This window comes from Typopeltis vanoorti, chromosome 18, assembly GCF_054136105.1.
Source record: "Typopeltis vanoorti isolate ZY-2024b chromosome 18, IOZ_Tvanoo_1.0, whole genome shotgun sequence".
NCBI lineage: Eukaryota > Metazoa > Arthropoda > Arachnida > Uropygi > Thelyphonidae > Typopeltis > Typopeltis vanoorti.
Genome location: NC_143566.1, coordinates 24,941,296 through 24,966,427, shown reverse-complemented (window position 1 = coordinate 24,966,427; position 25,132 = coordinate 24,941,296). Strand labels below are relative to the sequence as shown.

General features: G+C 35.4%; 1 protein-coding gene across 6 annotated transcripts in view; it reads right to left on the bottom strand.

The window, feature by feature from the left end:
* The window catches only part of LOC150096550 (serine/threonine-protein phosphatase 4 regulatory subunit 1-like), a 536,793-nt gene that overhangs the window by 291,034 nt on the left and 220,627 nt on the right, over positions 1-25,132 (bottom strand). The gene's annotated exons all lie outside the window — the stretch shown is intronic.

Here is a 25,132-nt window from a genome sequence, read left to right as displayed (position 1 = left end):
TTAGTAGTTCACAAACAGTAAGACAGCCTACCTAGGATCTTCCAAGCACTTTTGATTGGCCACGATCCATCACATGGCGATCTTCCAGTCTATGCCAAAGTGGCGAATTTCCAACTATTAGTAAGGTGAAACGAACTATGATGAAAAGGCTTAATTGCTTGTAACCCTTCCATGTAGTCTGGAAGTTAAAAACAATTGATGCTAGCAATACTTTTTAAAGAGCGCTCCCGCTCTATTTGTCCCTCCGGCAAGGGACAAATGAGAACGGACCATTTCATTCAATTTAGAAGGCCATCAAATAAATTATTACTTATCAGATATTTATATTGACTATCGAAAAATACATTCAATTACTCAAATGCATATTTAACAATCAAAAGAGGCCTGATTATTAAGAGGAATTGATGTTCCTATGTATATAATATACTTTTCCCTTTTGTGACAAAAAGAAAAATTACGCATACCTTCCGTAAGATAAAAACTCATGATTTCGAGCAGGATATCTTTGAATATGAAGATTAATGTGTCAGATTTAATCAAATTTCACTTCAAGAGATGATTCGGATACTTTGGTATACGGCTTGATATATCAAACTTTTCAAGAAAGTTTTAAGTAAATATCATAAATTATAATTATCGCATTGTGTTATCAATAAGCATCCAAAAAATTGAACCAATATCTAATTAACTTAATAAAATTTCGTCGCCCATAATAAATGACCAATATTAAAATATCAAAAACCACGCAATTTTTAATGAAATCCCACTCATGAAAGGCTATGCCTAGTACCGTGTAGGGGCTGAGTCAAATAATCCAGAAACCCTGTTCTAGAGACCAAACATGGAACACTTTTTTCAGGGGCAATTCAGCCTCCACTAAGTGCAGCGACAGTCTCACCATGTGATGTAATGCATACAATCATGCCAAGATGAGATTCAAATCCTTAGCCTGTCTGGTTGGAGGGTGGATACGCTAACCACTCGACCAAACAAAGCGACAGGGGGAAAAAAAAATCATTTGCGTATGTCTAAAAGGTATATGCAAATCTAATAAAAAAAAGTTTTTTTTTAAAAAAAAATCGCAAAGCATGAAAGCTTATATTCATACATGGAATATATTATTCCATGTATGAATTCTGTGCTCCTTATTAATTCAGAGTTAGAATATGGATAATACACCTTTAAATGTGTTTAACAGCAATGTATTTGGATATTCGTTTTCAACTATAAAACGGTGGAAGAGATTATTATTTTTATTATTATTTATTATTATTATTTTTTAACTACAGTCCTTGCTTTTTGGTGGCAAGCTCCTTTGTCTTATGACCTTCGATCCAATTCTCTCCCTTTGGGCATTCACTTAGCACTAAGTCAAGAAGATAAAAAAACAGCATCTAACCTCAGATACGATTTACTCTCTCTGAATTTTATTTAACCTGACAACTACTATTAAGGTTTAAAAAAATAAACACATCCTCACTATGAAAGAATTATGCAGTCGATGTGATAAGAACCTGCCTAATTTATGGCGAATATAGGCAACTATCTTGGCTGCAACTTGCACTATGATTTCTCTGGTTTAGCGGAAACCACATGTAAAAGTTAATTCATAGTGGCGCTGTAGCTCTTGCAGAGAAAAGACAAAACATTCGAAGCTGATTAAGTCTCAAACCAGTGACCAAAAATCAATCAATAAAAGCATCTCTTCCGAAACACATTATATAAGCGAATTATCTCATAACCAATTCGTTATGAGATCATGCCAATTCTAATGATTTTGATTAAATAATTAAGCATAAATCAAATTACTTGTACTAGTCAGGTCAACCTAAGAAACTGCAGTACTAAAAGATGTCCTTCATATTATGCATAAAAAAAATAAATAATAATAAATAAATAAAAATAATAAAAAATTTACGTACGAAGAATACTAAAATTCAATAACGAAGGAGTGCAACAAGTGCTAAACTCGGTCAAAAATATCAAAGAAAAAAATTGCTTACTGAAGTGCAAAGATAATGGAGAATAACGATCTACACCGTATGAGATGAACTGCGCAAATAAAAGAAAGTTGAAAAACCACACAAGCAGCTTAGAACAAAACTTCTATAAATCGAAGGAATGCTAGAAGATAACGCAGAGAACTTAACCGTTGTAATTCAAAATTAGCGAAATATGTGAATACTGAAATTATCACTGAAGAAATAAAATCTAGTCAACAGATAAAAGATCACCCCGCACATATCGCAGTTCATCTCGCGCCAAATCAAGAATGATTAACCAAAGCAAAAACAAGTGGTTCTGGAAAGAAGGTCCAGTATAGGTGAACAATTACACGACCCCCCCCCCCATGACAAAAAGTATTATTATTACAGGCAACTCCAAGGAGTCCTTAGACTCATCGAGGGAGGCTCTAAACATCATATTAAGAACAACTATTCAGCATTCGCACAGTATCTATCATACTTTGTTTGAATTCATTTACAATCATGCCACCGACAACAAACTACTCTGGCAGCTTATTCCACTCATTCACCACTCTCCAAGTAAAAAACCTAGTTATAACATCTTTGCTAATTACACTCTTGCTCAGTTTCCATGGATGGCCCATAGTTCTCCCATCACCAGACCTGTTCTGAAAATTTTCCTCTGAATTAATCTAAAAACCCTTCAGTAATTTGAATGTCTCAATCATATCACCCCCTTTCCGCCTATCAACCAATTTCTGTAATCCCCAGATCTTCAACCTGTTCTCGTAAGGTTCATTCCATAGACCAGCTATCATCTTGGTCACTCTCTACCTCCTCCCCATCAAGAAGAAACCCAGGGCACAGTAATTAAGATGGAGTCTTATCAAGGCTCGATAAAGAGGAACAATAACTTGCTTATCTCTGCTCGTCAAAGTATTCTTCAGTAACCATGTGATCTGATGAGCTGATTTAGACACTTTTGCTATGTGGCCCCTAAACTTCAACTCCATATTCACCAACACACCCAAATCACTAGCTTCGTCAACCTCCTGGAGTACAGTTCCACCAATGTGATATAATGCTGCTAATTTTTTCACCCCAAAATGCATAATCTTATGCTTTGCTACATTAAACTGACATCCATTCTCATTAGCCCAGACTGCCAATCTATCGAAATCATCCTGAAAAATTTTGACATCATGTGCATTCACTATTGCTCTACCCAACTTTGCATCATCAGCAAATAAATTAAGAGTTCCTCTCAGATCCTTTCCTATATCATTAATGAACAAATTAAATAGCAGTGGTCCAAGAACCCTACTATTTAATTTCTTTTGGACTCCACTCCTGAATAAACTACTCTCTGATATCTCCATCAACCCTATATCCATCCCCATGTGCTGCAGCTTACTGATTAGAATTCCATGTGGTATCTGGTCAAAGGCCTTAGCAAATACCAGCAGTATCACTGAAAATCCATTACCCTTATCCAGTTCAACCGTCACTGTATTATAAAACGTGAGCAAGTTACTGAGGCATGATCTACCCTTCACAAAACCATGCTGTCCTCCATACAGTATCCCATTTTCATCTATCCATTCCTGTATTTTGCTCTTGACTAATATCTCCAAAAGCTTGACAACGATTCCTGATATGCTGATCGGTCGGTAATTTGCAACAGCAGTCTTGGAACCTCCTTTATGCAGTGGAACTATCTTCCCCCTCTTTCCACCCCCTCTGGACTAACCCAGAGCTGAAACTTAAATTAAACAATATGGTCAATATCTGGTACCTTTCCAGGAAAGAAAAACAGAACAATAAACCTTTGGTTCAAAAAATCAAAAATATTCATTAAGAAAACAGACATAACGTACAGTGTCAATTACCAGTGAAAGTGATCTGGAAATAATTATTTTCTTGCTTATTCGTTACAATAAAAGTTGAAATATCGTAGAAGGTCAAGTAAATCATACAATTGTATGTAATTCATCTGAATACTGAAAAAAGAAATTCAAGTATTTAAATTGATGCAATGTACTACATATTAATATTCGTAGTATAAAAAAAAAAAAAATACTGGCGATTACTTTCAGCATATTCTTAGTGAACATAATAGAATAAAAGAAAACGTGAAGGGGGGGGGAGATTCTTCTTTACATTAAACAAAAAATGCATAATTCTGACAGAATTATGCATTTTTCAGACAGCCAAAAAGATTTTCTCAAATATACAGATGGTTTAATACTGTACTCCATCAGATGATATCATCATCCTTTCAGGAAATTATGTCCAGTGGCCTGTTCCAGAACCATTCCATCTTTTCCTTGCTCCTAGTACTGTTCTTAGAGGAACTAGAAACTTATCTCATAAAAATAAACTAACTTATAATTTTGGATGAGACACTAATCTTAACATCAAAAGAATCAATCGTAATTACTACAGTTTTGACTAAATAGCAACCATTTTTTATCTTATATTAGAAAAGAAATGGTAAATGAAAGATTGTACAATTCTGTATAGACCCCCCCCCCATTAATGTGCGTGTCAAAGATAACAGATTTATATCAGCTGCTATTAAAGTAAAACTAGGAGTCTACTACTTCACATCATTATATACCTCAGCGCCGGAGAAACCAAGCTCTATTTCTATACCAAACCAATTCAATTAAAATAATAATAATAATAATAGATAACAGCATTACGGATGAAATAATTGGGAAAACCTCATGGCATCTTCTAACGCACTCCGAAAGAAATGTATGACTCTTCGTCATCGATGCGTTGTATATGCAAGAAGACTACTCGAAAAATGAAGAGACTACACTTCCTTATCAAAAATTAGAATAATCAAAATTAATGTGTTGTTGAACGATTTGTAATTCTCATTTATTGCATAGAAAATAACTTTTACCAAATATAAATTAGCATAATCTAAATTTACGTGTTTTGTAGTCGTAAACACATAAAAATGTAATAAGAAAACTTATTTGAAAACATTCACATTAAAATAATTTTTAACGAGGTTCAAAATATTAGAATAATGCGAAAATAAATGCTCAAAAATTAAAGTCAAAGGGAAACAACATAATTAATACTTTGTTGCATCCCCGTTAGCTTTTATGACTGTTTGTAAACAGTTGGGCATCTTATTACTAGCGGTTCAGTCTTTTTTTTTTTTTTTTTAATCAAAACATGCTCATATGGTCTGCAGACTAGAAACAAGTTCATTTTTGTCTCTTGGAACTACTTCTTTAAGACGTTTCTTCATAATTCTCAATGGGGTTTAAATCTGGTGAGCTTGCCTTTTTTTGAATCATCTAGTAGTGGTCTTGAAAGTGTGTGACGAGAAGCTGAATCTTGCTGAAAAAGGAAATCACTATAACATAAATCTTCCGATGGCAATAGCATACAGTGCTCGAGCATTTCTTGGTACACTTTGGAACTAACTCGTTCGTATACAATACACAGCTTACCTGGACCCTTTGTGGTCCTACAAGCCCATACCATGATAGATGTTGCAAATTTCACCGAACGTTTCATGCATTCTTTATTCAATGCTTCTTGCATAAGACGCCAAACATGTATCCCTTGATGACCATGAGACACACAGAACATACTTTTATTGCTAAAAAGTACCTTTTTCCAGTCCTCTTGACCCCACAAAAGTATTTGCTTACACCAACGCATTCTAGTTGCCTTTTGCTTGGAAGTCATAAGCGGTTTCGTCTTAGGTACACGTGATTTAAAATCGAATTTGTGAAGTCGTCTCAGCGTCGTACACATTTAGACACATTCACACCTACTTCTTCCCTCTCCTGTGAAAATACCTTACACTTTGGATGCGGCTTTTCTTCACGATATTCTTCAATCTCCTCTCATCTTTCGATGTAGTTATTAACCTTTCGACCGCTATTGAAACGATTATTTTGAAAACTCCGGTCATTAGAATTCTGTCTTAATACTCTACTCACACTTGCTTTTCAATTCCTTAGCTATAAACTGTTGAGTTTGGCCTTTGAATCATCGACCCATATTTAGCAAATGATTAACTGAAATCCACGCGCAAACGATTCCTCAACACACACGAGTCAGTCATGCAACTACTGAAATATATACTATTTCTATGCTCTCCTCAAAACCAATCGGAAAAATCTGGAATATTTTCCAATATTTAATATTTTGAACTACGTTAAAAATTATTTTAATTTTGTGAATGTTTCAAATAACAGTTTTTCTTATAATTTATATTACATTTTTATGTTTACATGGTTATAAAATGTACAAAGTATGTAGATTTAGATGTTAATTCATATTTGGGAATAATTATTTTCTATGCAATAAATTAAAATTGCAAAACATTCAAACACATATTCTTTCATTATTCTTTAATTCGGAGGTGTATAACATCTACAGTGTTTAGTATCATATAGGTACTGACAGAGAGACGATTCATCTTGTATACTGGCGACGTAAACTTATGGTATCAATAAATACAGTACAGTAAATCTATGTTCTCTTTTTTATGATTTTCTAGCTTACTTTATTATAAGAATACAATATACAATATATAATACATATAACATACAAAATATGTATTAATCGACTGTTTATGTTATCGGTAAGACTTCCGGTCAACAGTAGACTACTAGTTATACGAGGATTTCGACTGCGAGGGGGTAGGGTCGTCGCCCTTACACCCAGCGTTGTTCGGGGGTCAACTGTATTCGCATTCAAGACTAAATGGCGATATACCACTAAAAATATACATCAAAAATGCATCAGTTACAAAAATCATGCAATCAAAGCTTAAAAACGAATATACGGAATACACAAAGGAAAATTAAAAGTATGTGGACAATAATAAACGAAGTACTCAATAAAATATCACATTCACAAACTGTTATCCTGAATTTTACGAACACGATTTAAGCAACAGATAACTATCGGGCAAATTCAAACTTCATGGCTAAATTACGATATACTACTAAAATATGCACCAAAAAATGGCATCATTTACACAAAAAAAAAAAAAAAAGCTTTCGAAATGAATCTACAAATACATAAACAAGCGAAATCAGAAATACGCCTAAATATACGTAATTATTAATATAAAATAAAGTTAGATAAAAGCATATGAATAATAATAAACGAAGCAATCAATGAAACATCATATTCATCAATCCGGAACTGCTATTCATAACTCTGCCGAACACGATTTATCGGGCAACTTTAATAACACTTTCAAGGAAGAAATTATCAACTTTGCGAACTATACCCAGTCTCGGAAAGCCAAATACGAATATTATTCATGCATTAAACAAAGCTGTGGCTTAATTTAAGACCTTCCCTGGATTTGATCACATCCGACGAAGAGATGTCAAAATTGCTAAATTCAACTGCTAAACCTAATTATTTAGAAATGCAAAATACTACTAATCAGAAAAGTGTAGTAATAACTCCAATACATAAAAAAGGAAAACTTGATGAAATTCATAATTACATGCGCTGGGGATAATAGAAAAAATCATGGAAAGAATCGTCAATGGAAAAAAAAAAAATTACATATCTAGCGGAGGGCTGTAATATCCAACACGCAATAGAGATTTCCTAAAAAAATAAAGGAACCAGTATCTCATTGGATGATCTCTGTAACAATTAACTCGGCTCCGGATTAAAAATAAATAAATAAAATAGTGTTCGTTATAGTTCTTTACTTTTATAAGGCTTCTAACAACCAATAGAGCACACAACGCTTAAAAAAAAAAAAAAAAAATCGAAGCAGTTGTAGGAAAACACTACAACTTGTTCAAAGATTTACCGAAAAACAAACCCAGTTTTATATTAAAAAAATAAATCGCATTTGTAGCAAAACTCAGACTGATGGTGTCATTCCGCCAAGGACAACTCTATCGTCATGTCTATTCAACATTTTTGAAAACGATCTATCCAATCTACAGTTATACTATCACCTCTACCAGTACGCAGATTAAGAGGCGTAGCTTGGGTTGAGGTGGTGGTGGGGGGGGATGTCCTTCCCGGGTGACACTTCGAACCTTTTTGAACTTTTGCGGTTAATTCTAAAATACAGTCTCGAGAACTCAGTTCCAAATATTGTAATGCCATTGCGAATTTTCCTCACAATTGCTGTAAGTGTTACTAGCTGTGAGAAAATTTCTAAAAAAATGGATTAAAAATTACCTACATTACTATGAAATAGACTTCGCCAATGTCATCGACGATTTTGCTAACAGAAAAGCACGAAAAAGAAGATTTTAGAATGTTGAAATTAAAGTTTTACTTCGAAAATAAACATAGTGTTTTAATTTATTTCCCTAAACATCGTTTTGACTTTTTGTAATATTTTTTGGTGTGTATTGAGAGGGGCGGCAAAAGCTCTAGCTACACCACTGGGCAATTGACACTACTCATATCAAGACAAAACCCATAATAGTATTACAGCAATTACAGACTCACCATCACTACTTCCGGCTTCAAGAGCCGTTTCCCATTATTTCAAGCAAAAATTGCCAGTAATTTACAAGACTTGAGATACGTAATGAACAATCCTTCACAAATGACTAATGAGAAGTGAAAGCAGAACGCGAAACGGACAGCAATGGTAGGCCAGTAGGGATATAGCAACTATTAAGACGTGCATATGATTGGGGGGGGGGGGTATTAACAAAAGATCGCGCGATCCGAAGACAAAAGCAAGCCGACAATTGAGTTCGCTCTCATTTCAACAATTGAGGTTGAAATGCTAATTCACTTCAACCGAATTGCATAATATCTGAAACACATTATATATTTCTTAGTTTTAACACGTTCACGACGCGGAGTGGGTGTCAAACAAAACCATATGTTGCAATAGCAACATATGCTTTTGCTTGAGTCTATACAGCAGTTTCTGTGGGATGGGAGATGTGATTTATTAGTTAGCACCGTTTTCATCCCAGTTGTCTCTAATTGCACAATTTGTTGAGAAATATATTACACAGCCTGCAAGTGTCTCTGTACCTTATTCAGGGACATAATAAAACTAATTGTTTTTCGTGCATCTGCAGTATAGTAGCTGTTGCGGAGGGCGTGTTATTTACCGAAGGGAGCGAGTTATTATCGCCGTTAGTAGCTCGCAATTTGAGTAGAAGAATTCATACGTAATATAATTTAATATATATCCCCCCCGCACAATATATATAATTTATTAAGAAATATATACGTTTAAATTAATTCCTTTTGTTTTTTTTTAGTAATGATTCCATGCGTTAATGATGCATAGCCGAAAATGGCCACGTACCCCAGGGGGGGTACGCGTACCACACTTGGAGAAACACGGACCTAGGGCAAACAAAAACATCCAGCAAATCCAGAAAGTGTGGTACGCGTACTATATATAGTTTTCGCCTGTATGTGTTACACTATAATATAATGTAACACATGCAGGCGAAAACTATATATACAAAAAAAGCTACGCATAGTACTCTTTAAAATGTGCTATCTACGATAATACTTTTACGATTACCAGAAAGTACTAGGAAAATCATCCATACATTCCTGGAGGCAACAACAGCTCCGGAGGTTCCAAAACAGCACTCGTCTTTGTTCAATACATGACAGCGATCGAATTCTGACTAAGAAATCTTTGACACTATCATGAGAAATACGCTACTTTTCTAAAAAAGTAAAGAACACAAGAACTATCCCATATCAAATCAGACTTCAACATGCAGCACACAAGTAATTATAATAATGCATAAGGTTGGTCGATTGGTAGAGCCCGCCCCTGCTACTAATGGCTCACGCAAAAAGTTAAGCAAGTTTGTGCGCGGTTAGTAGTTGGACGGATATCAACCGTTCGATGCTGTTGGCACACTCTCCCTCGATGAGTCTTTTGGCCTCCCTGGAGGTGTCACATAATAATATGATAAAGCTATTCTCCCAGACCTATTAAACTTCCACAATAACATAAACACCCAAATTTTATATGCCAGCAAAATGTTCAAATAAATAAAATAAATTCTACTGGCAAAATTATCCACTATTACAAACACACACACCTTTTACAAAAAAAAAAAAAAAAGACATCAGTACTGCATCTAAGCTTCGTACGCCACAGACTGACTTCGAAAGATGTGGATAAAATAACTAATACAGATATAGTTATTAGTATTATCATCATTCATAAAATATATACTAAGCATTTCGTACTGATTCTCTGCAGTGAACAGAAATGAGTATCAACACTCTTCACGGACGATGATAATTTTATACATAATTATTATCTTCTATGCAATGTATATAATATTTAAAAAGTATGTATGAACAAATAATAAAACTTGATTGAAAAATTATTATTCCCGTTTAGTTTTAATATAGTAAACCATCCACGAAATTCACTACGAAAAAAGAAAAAAAAACTACTACTTTGAGTATTCGGAGTCAGGGAGTTCCAAGATGTTTTCGTGGATTATAAAAAGAGAAAGCTATTTACATTTTTAGCGTCCTCGTATTCAGTTTCTGTGAAATATTGATGGTAGAACTTGTTTCAAGGGGAAGAAACTTGGATAAATAACAGGGATAAATGAAGGATAATGAGTAACTAATAGGATGATTTCTAACATCGAAAACGGCTGACGCTAGAATTTTCACAGTTTTTGCGGAGAGCAATGGAATTACAGATGCATATATTTCTTGACTCCCAATCACGAAAGGATTGGGAACCTATTGTACATTAGTAGCGTGGGAGGGCTAAGGTTTTTATTATTATGATGTTTATTATTTTATATAAATCTAGAAAAAAGGTAACTTTTTTCAAGCCACTTCAGGTGGGCCAGTTCTCACACCATACGATTAAATTTATCTCCCACCAAAAGACATTCTCAACTATCCATGTTCACGGCGGGATTCGAATCAGTAGACCGTTGGTTGGGAAGGGTATGCGATTCACTGATCCAACCAAACTGGCAAGGAAATATCTATTTCTAAAAATGCAGTTAAAAATTATTTATTCGAAAAATCTCGGAAAATATTGGTATTAGTCACTTGATACTGCTAATTATAGGTCAATGTTTCCCCTCTCAAACCAAGACGGTTAAAATAATAATCACTGCGATAATCGTGCTCAAAACTTACTTCATTTCGCGTACGCGTGTTTTGTGTGTAAGCACGCGCCAGAGAAAGACCCAAAGAACTATAAGAAGAGCGGAAGAAGGTATATTTATAAACCTCAGATAACGGGGAAAAAGAAGGGGAGGAAAAGAAATGCTGAGGCGTAAAGTACTTAGAAACGGCGCGCGTGCTAGACGCATGGACGGCATGCGCTTTGCTCGTGCCTTCAAGGCTGAACAGTAAACTATATATATATATATATATATATATATATTAAAATAACGAAAATTTATCCCAAATTAGAGCAATAGTAGGGGTGAGGTTCTGCTAATAAATAGATAAAATTGTTTTTTATTTATGATTTTTAATATTCTGCAAATTTCTGTTATTTAGCAGACAGTTGCTCTGTACTCTGGGAAGCCGGTTACGCACAGTATGGACTAAAATGCTCTAAGTAAATACTGTAATTTGTATGATGAGAATACAGCACAAACCGAGTAAGTCATTTTTTCGTATGTGAACGGTCGAATGTGAAAGCTTTCACAATCGACCGTTTTATAAGTCAATCGGTTTTCTAAAAAGGTAAGATACAATTAGGAGTTTATAAAAATCAATCATATATATAAGGAAGAGGATGGATGTGATTTAAATATTTTTAGTTTGTTATATTGATCATTCACAAAAAGTGAATGAACTTGGTGAATTACTGTTCATCTATTAATATCGCCATTCTATATTTTATCTCTTCTTTAAAAAAAAACATTCATAGTTTATAAGAAATCTTATGTCACTTTTAAGTAGAACCTAAAGCTAAATTTCGGTGTTAGGTGCCAAAAAAGTATAGGATAGGTTAGTCTTCACTTTTTAGAAATCACTAGGCAGTCGGCCACTGTCTCTCACCATCGTCGAGGCTAACTTACCTTCACTAATTTGTGTCTCTAGAGCAGAGCTAATAGATTACTTAGTTCTCAGCCCACAATAATGTACAATACGTTGACAACCTTTTGTGTGGGATTCATGCTAAGAAAGACAGGAAGCCTCATTCTTAATCTAGTAACCCTCGTATGACGCGGTATTTATACAACGCGGTCTAAAATTGTAGTAACCCTTGTTAAACACGGTATATATAACGTGGTTTCGATATAACGCGGTCTACAAATTGTAGTAACCCTTTATCTTTTGATATGTTTTTCACCGCGCGATTTAAAAATCAAATTTTATCTTCGTTAAATTTGTGTCAGCCTGTATCCCGCATGTAATTATAAGTAGCGAATTTATATTAGGGGAAATACCCTTTAGCACGCAAGTACCTCAATTGTTTACCGTATAAAACGTTTATTGTTGAAAATTGTCCTCGTTTCTGCCAGGAAAGTGCATTAAAAATCATAAGTGTGTTCATCTCAAGCTGAGCACTTTATTTTCTGGTGAGTTACATACAATATGTAATGCTTGCTTTTTTGTGTAAAAAAATATTTTTATAGTAATGGCCACAAACTGCAACGAAAGGGAAAACCAACATTGAAAACAAAATTAATTTCTCTCGAAGAAAAATATTCAAAATCTTGAATCGGTTGAAAAATGGAGAAAAACCAGGAGTTTTTGCAGGGACTTTGAATTTAAATGAATCAACAATTCGAACAATCAAACAAAATGAACATAAAATTTGGGAAAGTGTTTATTGCTGGGTCAACGATAAGTGCAAAGCGCGTTGCTCGTGTACGCGATATTTTAATGGAAAAATGGAGAAATCTCTAATGATTTCGATAGAAAATTGCACCTCAAAAGAAAATTCCTATGGATGGAAATCTTCTTAAACAAAAAGCTCTCAAAGTTTATAAACATTTATAGTGCAGACCAGGTGTTCAATGCGGATGAATCCGGGTTATATTGGAAAAAAGTGCAAAAAACGCACCTATATTTCGAAAAATTAAAGATCAGCTCCTGGATTCAAAGTTTCCAAAGATAGAATTACTCTACTTTGGAATTACGAGGATTTGGGGATTTGTTAATAAACAAATCCTCGTATTATGAAAAATAAAATATGCACTATTTTATTTTTATTTTGCCTAAAACATTTATGCATTACGTGCAATGAAGCTTAATTACAATTTGTAATTTTTATACTATGTATTTGTTTCATAGTTTATGTTTTCTTAACTTACACGAATTACCTGATTTAAATAAAAAAAATATTTTTTGTTGGATATGTCATTGTTGTTTATATAATTAAAAAAAAAAAAAAAACGATTTCGGAACATTACGCTACTTTTAAACCAAACCTAGTTCAAAAACAAACCAGACTAAATGTATACAATACATTAACCTTATCAGTCTTAATGTATGGAAGCGAAATCTGGACAATAAAACAAAAAGACAAACAAAGATTAATAACAGCAGAAATGAAGTTTATGAGAAAAACTGCAGAGTATACTCTATTTGATCACAAAAGAAACGAAGAAATTATGAAAGAATGAAACCAAGAACCAGTAATAGAAAAAATTAAAAAATATAAACATAAATGGATGGAACACGTTCAAAGAATGAAAACAGAAAAATTACCAAAACAAGCCTTAAAGTACAAACCATTAAGGAAAAAGAAAACCAGGACGTCCTCTTAAAAGATTCAACGATGACTTCTAAGGCCGGAACAGGCCAAATCCTTGATACACATGATGATGACGCCCCTATTTTTTCTATGTGATCTGAAACTCGCATAACGCGATTTATATAACGCGGCATTTCTGCGGAACCTAACATCCGCGTTATACGAGGGTTACTTGTATATGCCTGTGCGATTCTGGTTATCTGTAATAGAAAGATTAAAAGAGATAACAAATGATAGAAGAGACAAGGGGAATATCTACGAGATATTTCTCAGGCATATATTTCAATGGGTAGAAAACGCCGTCAGAAAAAATTGTAATGTGGATCCAATAGATAATATCTGATCTCAAATGGCGATATAAAAGTTCTACAGTGGCAATACTGAGTAATTCAGTGGCCTGATCAGAGAGTCGAATCCCGAATAATTAGAAGAGGTACCAATTTATAAGAGAAGTGAAACAATGAAAATTATTATTCAGCATTTCCTTAAGAATATATGAGAAAAGACTAAAAATATTTGAAGAGGAAAAGTGATGAAGAAAGTGTCCAACAGGGGTTGACACAACCAGATTTTACATTACAACAAACAGTCCAGAAATGGACTGTTTGTTCATCTCATGAAATATAAAAGTTCCTTCTTTTTTATTCATCTTAAAAACCATATAGCGTCAAGAGAAAACCTGTTTAAAGCAGTAAATTCGTATAGTGTAAATGAAACTTTATAGGGAAATTTGATCTAACTAGTTTCAGCTGGTCTGAATTTGTCTTAAATAAAACAGCTGATTAAAGATTAGACTAACTGCAGTAGAGTAAAACAGAACTAATTTAAGATTATTTGGGTCACTTAAAAAGAATGGGAAAGGAAAAGTTGGGAAAACATGGGTTCGAAGCAAAAATGGTATGGGGAGGAGGCACTGAATAGGTTGGGGTCAGGAGTGTTTTAGAAAAAGGAAAAAGAAGAAAAAAAAAATCTTTTAGAGTGATTCAATTAGAGGCCTGACAAATAACAGACCAGTTTTCTCAAAAAAAAAGTTTTGGATAAGAAATTAGTCATTAACTATTGTTGGACCATCAAAATATCGGATCCAACCTTTCTGCATATACCAAAATTATGATGTGCTGAGTACACTCATTTAGAAGAAACTGGCTAAACAAGTCAACAAATTACATGTTAACATTTTACAAAAAGAAAGATTCACATAAGTGGCAATGTAATATCACTTCAAAGCTCCTGGAGTCTTATTTTCTCTTCGCAGCAAATTATTAACTAAATCACCTCCTCTTATACTAACATTGCATAGTACTTTCCATAATCTTTGGCCAAAAAAACATCGGAACACTCTTGATGGATGGGATACATCTCCCTGAGTAAAACAATCCCATGAATTCAAAAAACGAGCTACCATCAAACTATAGTATAATCAACTCAATTCATTCAAACTAACGGAACAATCAATGACTAAGTTCTCCACTAGGATGCATCCCAATGAATCATTCCACCACTTTACAGAGTCAACCACTTTAAATCCATAGAGTACTGCATAGCCAACATCACACATCTTTGGACACAAGGTATGGAATATTCTGAAGAAATTTATATATCCAGTACATCCAGTACAAATTACATGATAAACGTGCGACGACAATTATATGTCTCATCCTGGATAATTTTATCAGCCAAAATTAATGGGGGGGGGGTTTCTCCTGTCAGATTTCTTAACCAATATCCTCTTGCAGTTTTACTAATTCCATTCCTCCTCTTTCTAAGAGTGCAGTGATCAAGCACTCGAAACTCCGACAACTCCTTTTAAACACTGATCATCCTTTGACATTTTTCAGCGTGGCGAAGACAACTACAAATGTTAGTTAAAATTATCTTACTACCTTTCTAATAAATATCGCATTTCTTACCCGCTACCTTTAATAATACCCTGATCTCAAAAAAAAAAAAGGGAGATTTCTCTTCTGTAGCAGACATAATGACTAACTTTTCCTGACAACGTTGACATCTACTGTTCCAACTGCCTCCAGAAGATGTTGGATTCTTGAATATCCGCTTCCGGTCAAAACCTCGCCTGCAATACGAACTCACTCTGCGCAAATCTGTCCAAACTTAGAATAAACATTATTATCAAAAATCATCCCAAAAATTCTTGATGCTACCAGAATTGTACAATATGGTTCATTATTATTTCTCACATATGCTGTTTCTGCAATGGAAACATTGCAGAAACATCCCCGCAGTAGCTTCGATTGTTCTAGTGAACTGGAAAACTAGGCTGCTCTTGTTCGATATCCATTCGCAGTCTAATTCACACTAATCGAATAACTTTTCATTCCATCTACATTTGTTCTTGAACCGATTTCCTATGGTTTCTAAGGGATTATGCACCGCTTGATGAAAAACCAAGTTTCTTATACTGAAAAAGAGAGCCAAAAAGATTCACTTCGGCAATGCAAAATTATTCAAATTAAGTGGACATTGAATCCAACATTATTTCATAGGGGAAGGTCACTACCCAGACCGGTTTCGACCTTTTTTGTGGCTATGAAATGTTGGATTCAATATCCACTTAATTTTGTATTGCCGAAGTGAAGCCTTTTGGCTCTCTTTTTCAGTAATTTTTGGTGCCTTTTGTAATGTGATACCTTTTTTTTTTAGCAAATTGTATCGTAAAGTACAAGTTTTGTATCACTTCATCCTGAGTATTCTTGGTCTAACTCCCACTGACGAGACCTCAAAAAAGGTCGTAACTGGTCTGGGTAGTGACCTCCCCCCATAATGTATAACATCATACATCTCCTAGGAGATGTTTTACAAAATACAAAGGACTGTGATCGGAGCTTGCCCCACCTTTATTACGAGTTGCCCTTCATGAAAGATTGGCGTACGCTTGTATCCGCCGAAACTTTTATAGTCTCTATATTCGACTATGAAATAATGTTGGATTCAATATTCACTTAACTTGAACAAGTTTCTTATATCTTTAAGGTCTTACTCACATATGGCGCTAATGAGCTATAGATTTAGCAACCTTTGAAAAGTAGGATTAATATATCACTTGTTACAGAACATCCAAGCTCAGTGATTACCCTTTTTGCCCTTTTCCACATCTTTGGCATAGGTTCCGAAACATTTGTTAGCTGTCTGCCACGGGGAGAGGGGAGGAAAAAATCCATGGATCCTAAAACTTGCGCAAGCCATTGTACAGTGCATACTCACTACCGATGCAATTTTATTGATCTGCAGTTAGTAGAAATTTCCGGAAACGTAATTCAGAAAATTTTCACCATCCTATTGGCATGACTACCCCGATTTCAAAATCATTATTTTAAACAGTGATAATGCTGAAGAACTTCACAAGCCTGGTTCTGCAAGTGGTTAACATACCCGTTCTACAACTAACAGGCTGAAGTTTCGAATCCCGCTGTGGGCAGAGATGTTTATGTATGTCCTTAGGTGGAACACGAATTTTACCGCCGGGTATGAGACCACACTTCTGCTTATTGGTGGCCTGAAAAAAAAAAGTTCCTCATAAAAAAATTAATGAAAAAAAAAATCCTTATATCGCAGACAGTACACAACCATTAGAGGGCGAAAGTCGCAACATACATACTGCTTGGAAAGAAGTCAATGGACACTTCCATGAGCAGGATGCATCGTGCCAAGTAACGAGTCACGTGTTTGTAGCCAGTATAAATTCGAGTAATACGATACTCAAGTTAGTACAACTGTATCCGGGCGAAATGGCTGCGAGGCGTTGTGATAGGCTTGCAATGGCATCCTATCTGTTCGCAAATTGCTGACAAATTGGACCATCTCAGGTCAACAGTTAGTGATACCATACCGAGATGAGAACACAAGGAGTCAACTGCAAGTGCTACCCGCAGTGGATCATCTACCACTCTCCGAACGTGACCGTAGGATGGTACAAAGGATAATACATACAAAGGATTAAAAACCGCCATTCGTCGGCCGACAATTTGAATGCGTCAACTTGAACATGAATCTGAACAATCTGAGCCAAGGCTCGACAACATAGATTTCCGACCACAATATGCAAGTCCCACATTACCCGCACCAACATGCAGCGTCATCTTCAATGGTGCAAAGAGCGTGTACAGTAGGATGTGTTAGCTTGGAAAATTGTGGTATGGAGACGACGAATCTTTCCAAGCAGTGCACATATACATAAAATAAAAATAGTCGATTCCGGTTAATCAGAGCAGCGGTTTATTACTCCGTGACCCTTCAAGGAGTCCAAGGACTAATTGCAGAAGGAGGTACAAACAATGAGGTATCTACACTACTTGATTCTCTTACGACCATTATAGCACTTTTTTTAATATGTAAATTGCATGTTCTCTTGCCGATTGGCCTGTTTATTTGGAGCAAACCTTGAAAATCAAAAACTAATAGTGAAAATATAACCAAAGTGTGATTCACATATTTGGTACACCATGCCGTTTTATCGGGACAGTGAAAGCTAGACTGCGCGCTTGTCTGTAGTATGGTGGCCGTATTACTGAGACAGTCTTTGGGGAGGTTCACTCAATGGCGTACAACTGAGTATTAAGACAGTATAATGAAACTGCTCACAGTGAATGCTAGATTGCAAACGTCATAAAATATGTAGCATGTGGACCGACTTACTCAGTGATGTATTCAAAATATTAATTTTTGTTTTATTGTATTTTGCAAAATTTCAGACCCCTGCTAAGACACTTGACATCGTCTCTTGGTATAGATTATTGGAGCAACGAAAACTACAGTTGTACGTGTGATACAGCAGTAATATAAGCTGAGGGACGAATGGATATTGCGTGAATATATTGTAAGAGATGTTCGCGTAAATTCCACTGTGACAACACAAGAAATATCCCTTAAGCCTGCGGAGGTCGCGGATGATCTGACAGATACAAACAAATCGTTTAATATAAATATTCTTACACATATCCAGTGTATAGCTTGGAGATCATGAATAGCTGCGCATGTATATATTACGAGTGATATTCCAAACTGTTTATGCGGTCAGTTTTGGTTTAACACGTGTTATGTAAAGGTGTGTGATATTTCATAAATTGTATCCGAGAGATACCGCGACCTCCAATGTCAGTATAGTATTGGTTTAGGTTTTTTTCTATTTATTGTTGAAAATGGCTGGGAAAATATATCGATTGGATAATCCATCATATGTTGAAGAGATTCAACGATTTTGTTACTCGAGTCCGATGATGAGAATGATAGTCGACTGCGAAAGTGATTTGATAGTAAATTGTATCTGACAGATACCGCGAACTCCGATGCCAGTATAGTATTGGTTTAATTGTTTTTTTTTCTTTGTTCAATCATTTCTAGATTAACTGAAAATAAATAAACCATCATGCATTATAATTGCAGGTTTTTTTTTTATCGCATTTTAGCACATACCAGTAATGAATGTATCTCTAAGATACACGCAACCTCGCTGCAATTTTTTCGACCACGACCTCGCAGGATTAAACAGAAACGTGAATGCGATGATCCAGACGTTGACAAGGCTCTCAATGAATGGTTCTCTATTGTAAGCGGACAATATGTCATGTGGTCCAATGCTGTGAAATGTCTGAGAATTTAGCCGAAAACGAAGCCTGCAAGGGCACAGTTGTTGATGAGGTTGATACACCTGAGCGTAAGCGAGTGACTCACCAGGCCATAAGGATCCATTTTAAGGAAACAGGTGGATGGTTGCCTTGATGGAAATCTAAGCGTGAGATGAAAGCCCGCGGCGAGAAAGACAGTGCTGTTGTTTTTTTTAAGTGTTGAACAACAGGAATCCACAAAACTGCCCAACTTTGTTTCCTAAATTCTGCGCAGATGATACTACAATGTCGATTAAGTAGGATGTTTTATCGTTCTACACCGGACAGTTCCCTGACCTACAAACACGAAATACTATTTACCGTAATTTGTCGGGTTCAAAGAAAGCAATAGATAGCGTAACTGCATTTATGCTGTTCAAACATGTCAGGAACGAATAAAAGGACGCTGTTAGGTATTGGGAAAACGGCTCGGCCGAGATGCTTTAAGGCAGATGCGTAGAATGCACACAGGCAAATTGCCAAGGGATATTTTACTAATTATTGAAACTGTTATGCAATAAAAGGCGCATGGGTACGAATTTACCAAGGGCGATGAAAACCAAGTTAAGATTTTGCTTTAAGGGGCTTAGAAATTCACTTACTAGTTCTGTACGGTGTTTACAAGAATGCATGAGGGACGTGAAAATTTTACTAAATGAGTACTGAGTTGGAAAGTTCCACTTTCCAACTCAGTAAGTCAAGATATATTAAATGATTATTGAATTGGGACGTGGAACTGCAATGAAAGTTGTCAAGCAGCAGAGCTTTCTACTGAATCTTGACAACTATGTGGCACATCCTAATTTAGACGTTTGAAAAACATCTGGAATTCTCATTTCCCAACGCCACATCCACAGGGCAGCTTCACATTTTAAAAAAATGTGAAGACGTATTGCGGAAAGTTGGTAACCTGTAGCAACTGAAGAAAATCTGCTGGCATCATCTTCAACAATCAAAGAGCTCAGTGCAACTAGGTAACCTTTAACAAGGAGTACAGTTTGTTGCCGACAGTTGGAGAGAAATAAGCTGTAACTCTTCATTATGTCAAGCATTCAGCTTTGAAAATAAATACGATTAACAACGAAATTCCAACTGTTTTAAATGGCAACTAATCAGATATGGAGAGTTTGTATGCAATGACAAAAACATTCAATGTTAAAATGAAGCCTGCAAGGGCACAGTTGTTGACAATGAGGTTGATACACCTGAGCGTAAGTGAGTGACTGACCAGGATGTCAGGAAGGTAATGAAAGCAGTCTACGTGCACTAGATGTTTGCGTTAAGTTAGGGAGAGCAGTAAATTGGAATTGTTTTTAGCATAATTTTTCTTTGATCTGTACCATTTGTTTCAGAATTCATTTATTAGTCCGGTAAACAGTGGTCTGTCTTCTGTTTTACACTAAGTCTGGTCTTAGCGCATCCTAACTAAGTAGAATAAACTGTATTTACATTTGGAAAGTAAGGGTAATCGACGTGAGTGGATCAAAAAGTTAAAACATGTACCATTTAGTACAACCAAAGAAACAATTTTACATTAAATCAGCAATTTACATGTCATTTAAGACCAGTGAAAGTATTATGATATAATTAAATAGCCCAGACTAAATATATAGGCATTTTAGCATGTAGATAAACCACGAATGTTCTTCAACCAAGTATATCCATTCGTGCTGATCATTTAAACTGCATGTGTGGACCTTTTCAATACAACTCACTATGTCACAAGGCAGGTGTCGTCCAGGAACGGTTACATGAATATGATAGCGACTTCAATGTACTACTCCGTTCAGTCATTGGATGTCAACCGTAAGATAGCTAGCATCTGAATTCAGGTGATAAATGTTTTGAGAACTAGTGCCAATAAGTTCGATGGAACAGAAAAATTTCATGCCCTGCGTGATACTTGGGGATTCGATACCCTATCGAATCAAGGTCAAGGCTGAAGATTATTTGGTAGAATATCTGTAATAAACTGATCATTCCTTCAATGTACATACTGATATGCTATATAACGGATGGCGGCCTTTTTGCATACTCGTCTAATGATAACACCAACTAGGATAACTTCAGTAAATTACATTTCATGTTTTATTTTTTTGTTTTATTTTATTTTTTTAAAAATTAATCTTTAAAGGAGAAATAATAAAATAACTTATGGCACCAAACCTCTAAAATGTTCGCATATACAACCGGTGCGTGGTGCATGTGTGTGACTGTTGTTTACTTAATGAATTCGTAAGTCCGCGCCTACGGCTGTGTCGACCCTTAAGGGTCAACGTATAAAACAACGCTCTTAATATTGCCATTAATTACTCAAAATTTTAAATATTACAGTCTAAGTTAATATATTTGCAACAGGATAGTCAAAGACCTGCTACAATAACTTCGCTTGAAGTCACTGCCAGACAACTGCTTCGCAATGGGTCATTGTTACTGTTATAAGGGATTACGGAGGGGGTGAGGCTATGCGGCCAACATGTCTATTCATTCTTCGGGCATATTTGCTTGTTGTGCAAGATGAAAAACCCATCACTTCTGTATGAGACTGGCTTACCTTCAGCAATACCCTTTATAAAAGTTCTTTGAGTTCTAAAGGGAAAATTTGGAATCCTCCAACCAAAAAAAAAAAGGAATCGTCGACACCGACTGAGCTATAGAGGTACTACAATAGGTAATATTAGAATTGATTAAAGCTGTTAGGGGAGCATGTTATGTTCACTGATCGGGTTTTGTTTTTTTTCCCGAAGAAAACCTTGCCACTTACCGGACTCGACTGCAATTAATGTGGAATCTTAGACTGGATTCGAATTCAAGTGCCTCCAGCCGAAGGGCAAATATTGCTCGAAAGGAAAACATACCATGGTGGATGCCTCCTTAACAGCGAGAGATACATACAAGATGTTTACAAGCTCCGCAATGGCTAGTGCAGAATCCTCTTTAGGTTGCTTTATTTATTAATATTACTTGGTTTCTGCTATATCAGATAACGTACTAAGGGAATTTGATTCTTTTAACAAAATCAGACTGAATTTAATTGTTGAAGATACGGAAATGAGCCAATGAATTTTAAATCCAAGGTCTGCTCAAACACACATTGACATACCTGGTTTACCATGAATAGTTACAATTGTTTAACCATATCCTTAATAGCTTCTTTCAAATGGCGGACTTGATTAAAACTTTTCTGAACGATTATTCATTACCTATTAGATATTTAGTATATCTAATGTTTTCCATGGCTGATTCTCATCCACACGCTTATTTCGATACCATTCGAAAGGCATGCTAATTAAGGAGGATCGGCTTTAGAAACTAAGTAAATATTTTAATCACTGATCAAAGTAGGTATCATAAGATAAAAGAATGCTATTAAATATATTTGGACATTGTCAATGTGAATAAATTAAAATGTGTATTCTGAAGTAATCTTTGGTCTTCTTCTTGCTAACACCTAAGCAGCATATAATCGATTTTCTCAACGACTTATGCAAATTTAGGAGAATATTAAATCTAAGAATCTCGAATACAAAATAACAAGTTATGTCAATGCAAATATAGTGAACAACGTCAACAAGAGTCAAGTATTTTTAAAAAAAAGTAATGAACTAGGCAAAAAGTTTTAATACTTAAAATATACGCAAGCAAAAATGTGGAATTCATAAGGTTAGGAGAGGCGTATAAAGCGAAGAAAAATGAGGCTCCCCACCCTGAGCCTTCAATTAGATATTAGTGAGAATCGTAATACAAAAAGTGCTGCATCAGCACAATTCTTACTCTTCATTCTATTCAGCTGAGTATTTTTAGTAAATGTTTAAGTTTAACAAGCCTTTGGTTTCAATTATTTATAAAAGTGAATGCTTATAATTATGTACCAATTTATTTCTGCGTCCGATCGCATTTTTGTATCAAGTTCGTGTTCACAGGCTTGACACAAGATCAGCGACTATTTTTAAAAATCTATTATAAATAAAACAAACCTCAAAAAATCGCCATTTTTTTTAATAGAATCAGTGAGCCAAATTAGAGGCTTACCTGAGTTCAAGCCATGTCTAGAATGTGAACAACACTTAACTTTTATCATTATTTCCTCCCCAATAGAAGGGAATTCAATCAGTATTAGTGCCAAAGTTCGCGTTCCTGAAACTTTCGTCAGTCTCTGTCTCTCTCTTTTCAAATTTGTAAAACCGAAGCCATTGAAAATAAATACACAATTAACAAACAAAATACTCTCGAATCATGAGTCACTTCACTGACCGTTATTTTGAATAAATACTATAAAAAATATTAGGAAATTACACAAGATAAAAATTAAATAAAAGATAAAGCCCAGTAACAAACTATGTAAAACATTGCCTTCATTCAACTTTTTAGATTTCTCTCTCACGCTCAGTACGTTTCCAAGTTTCCTGACCTCTCCAAAGGAGTGAGTAGGGAGAAATATTTTGCTTCCTCAGAAAGCACTAGTAGTTAACTTGGTGATCCATAATTAAGAGAGAAACCAAAATCGTCTTCCTTTTAGGATGACGGCCAACTATCACTCTTTCCCTTCCACACACACATCACATCTGAAGATTTGTTGTCAGAAACCAATGTCACTGACTATAAACCACACATTACAGTTTTTATAGGAAATACCAATGCGGAGGGGTGGGGTAGGAATTATTCCGTACTATGAGTTTGAAATTCCTGGATGAATGGTGATTTGAGTTTTGCTTCAATTTTAACATGTCTTGAGAAGAATGGATTTGAGTTAGTAGTGAAGGGAATCGGAACATCACCCGAGAGATCTCATTAAATAGGTACAGAAGGCTTAAAAATTGTGATGCAACCTCTGAGGATACCACCAGTGGAATACTCCATTAATTAAAGCAAGCGATCGAATAATACTCTGTTGGAAAGATTATAGGATTTCTAAGGTTTTGGAGCACTTTCCCCATGAGTAACAACAACAGTATTCCAAAGGTGAGGCAATCTGAAATTTGTAAACAATAACTGGAAAGAAATTCAAAACTGTTCTTTGTCTTTAATCCAAAGTCACTTAGAAGATACAAAACAAAGGGCAATTCTTTGCCTAACGAAGAATGGCATAAAAATCAACCTTTAAAAAGAGTGGGTGATAAAAAGTATTTTCACCAAAGAGTCAGGTAATTTAAATGCAAACTTTTGAGGCTAATTGATAATAATTACCACCTCCAAGAACGTTTACTTAATATCTGTTAACTAGAGGGAAAACTTCAGTATTTCACTGTACATTAAATCTGAATCAGTAATTCGTACGATGAGAATTCAAGCGAAATTATTAAGGATAATGCACTTCATGATAAAACCGTAAGTGTTCAGTATTACACTGAACTGGTTCAGTGTAATGCTAGACTACGCACATATCTTATGACTCATCCTGTATAAACTGTACAGCACTGTAATAATTTACCCCCCCCCACACACACACACCATGACAATCTTCTCACTTTATTAATAGTTTGAATAATGTAGTAGTCTAAATAGCATTATTCGACACTCGATCACAAGATTTGACCACACTGCGCGCCATTTCTGGCTCCTTCGATTCTGAGGCTATTATTCTATAGTTTCAAAATGATAAGGTACAATGAGTATTACACTGGCGTTCCTAAATGATATAGGGGGGGGGGGGGAGAAAAGGTCAAGCCAATCACTTTGCCAAGCATTTCTAGAGCCTCAAATAGCAGATCGCGGTGAGGGGAATGTGCTCCAGTGCCAATGCTGAAGACATCAGCATTGTTCTGTTCCATGAAGAAGGAACAAAACTAAATTTCATTTACTTGTTATCGCCATACATTGTGATAATA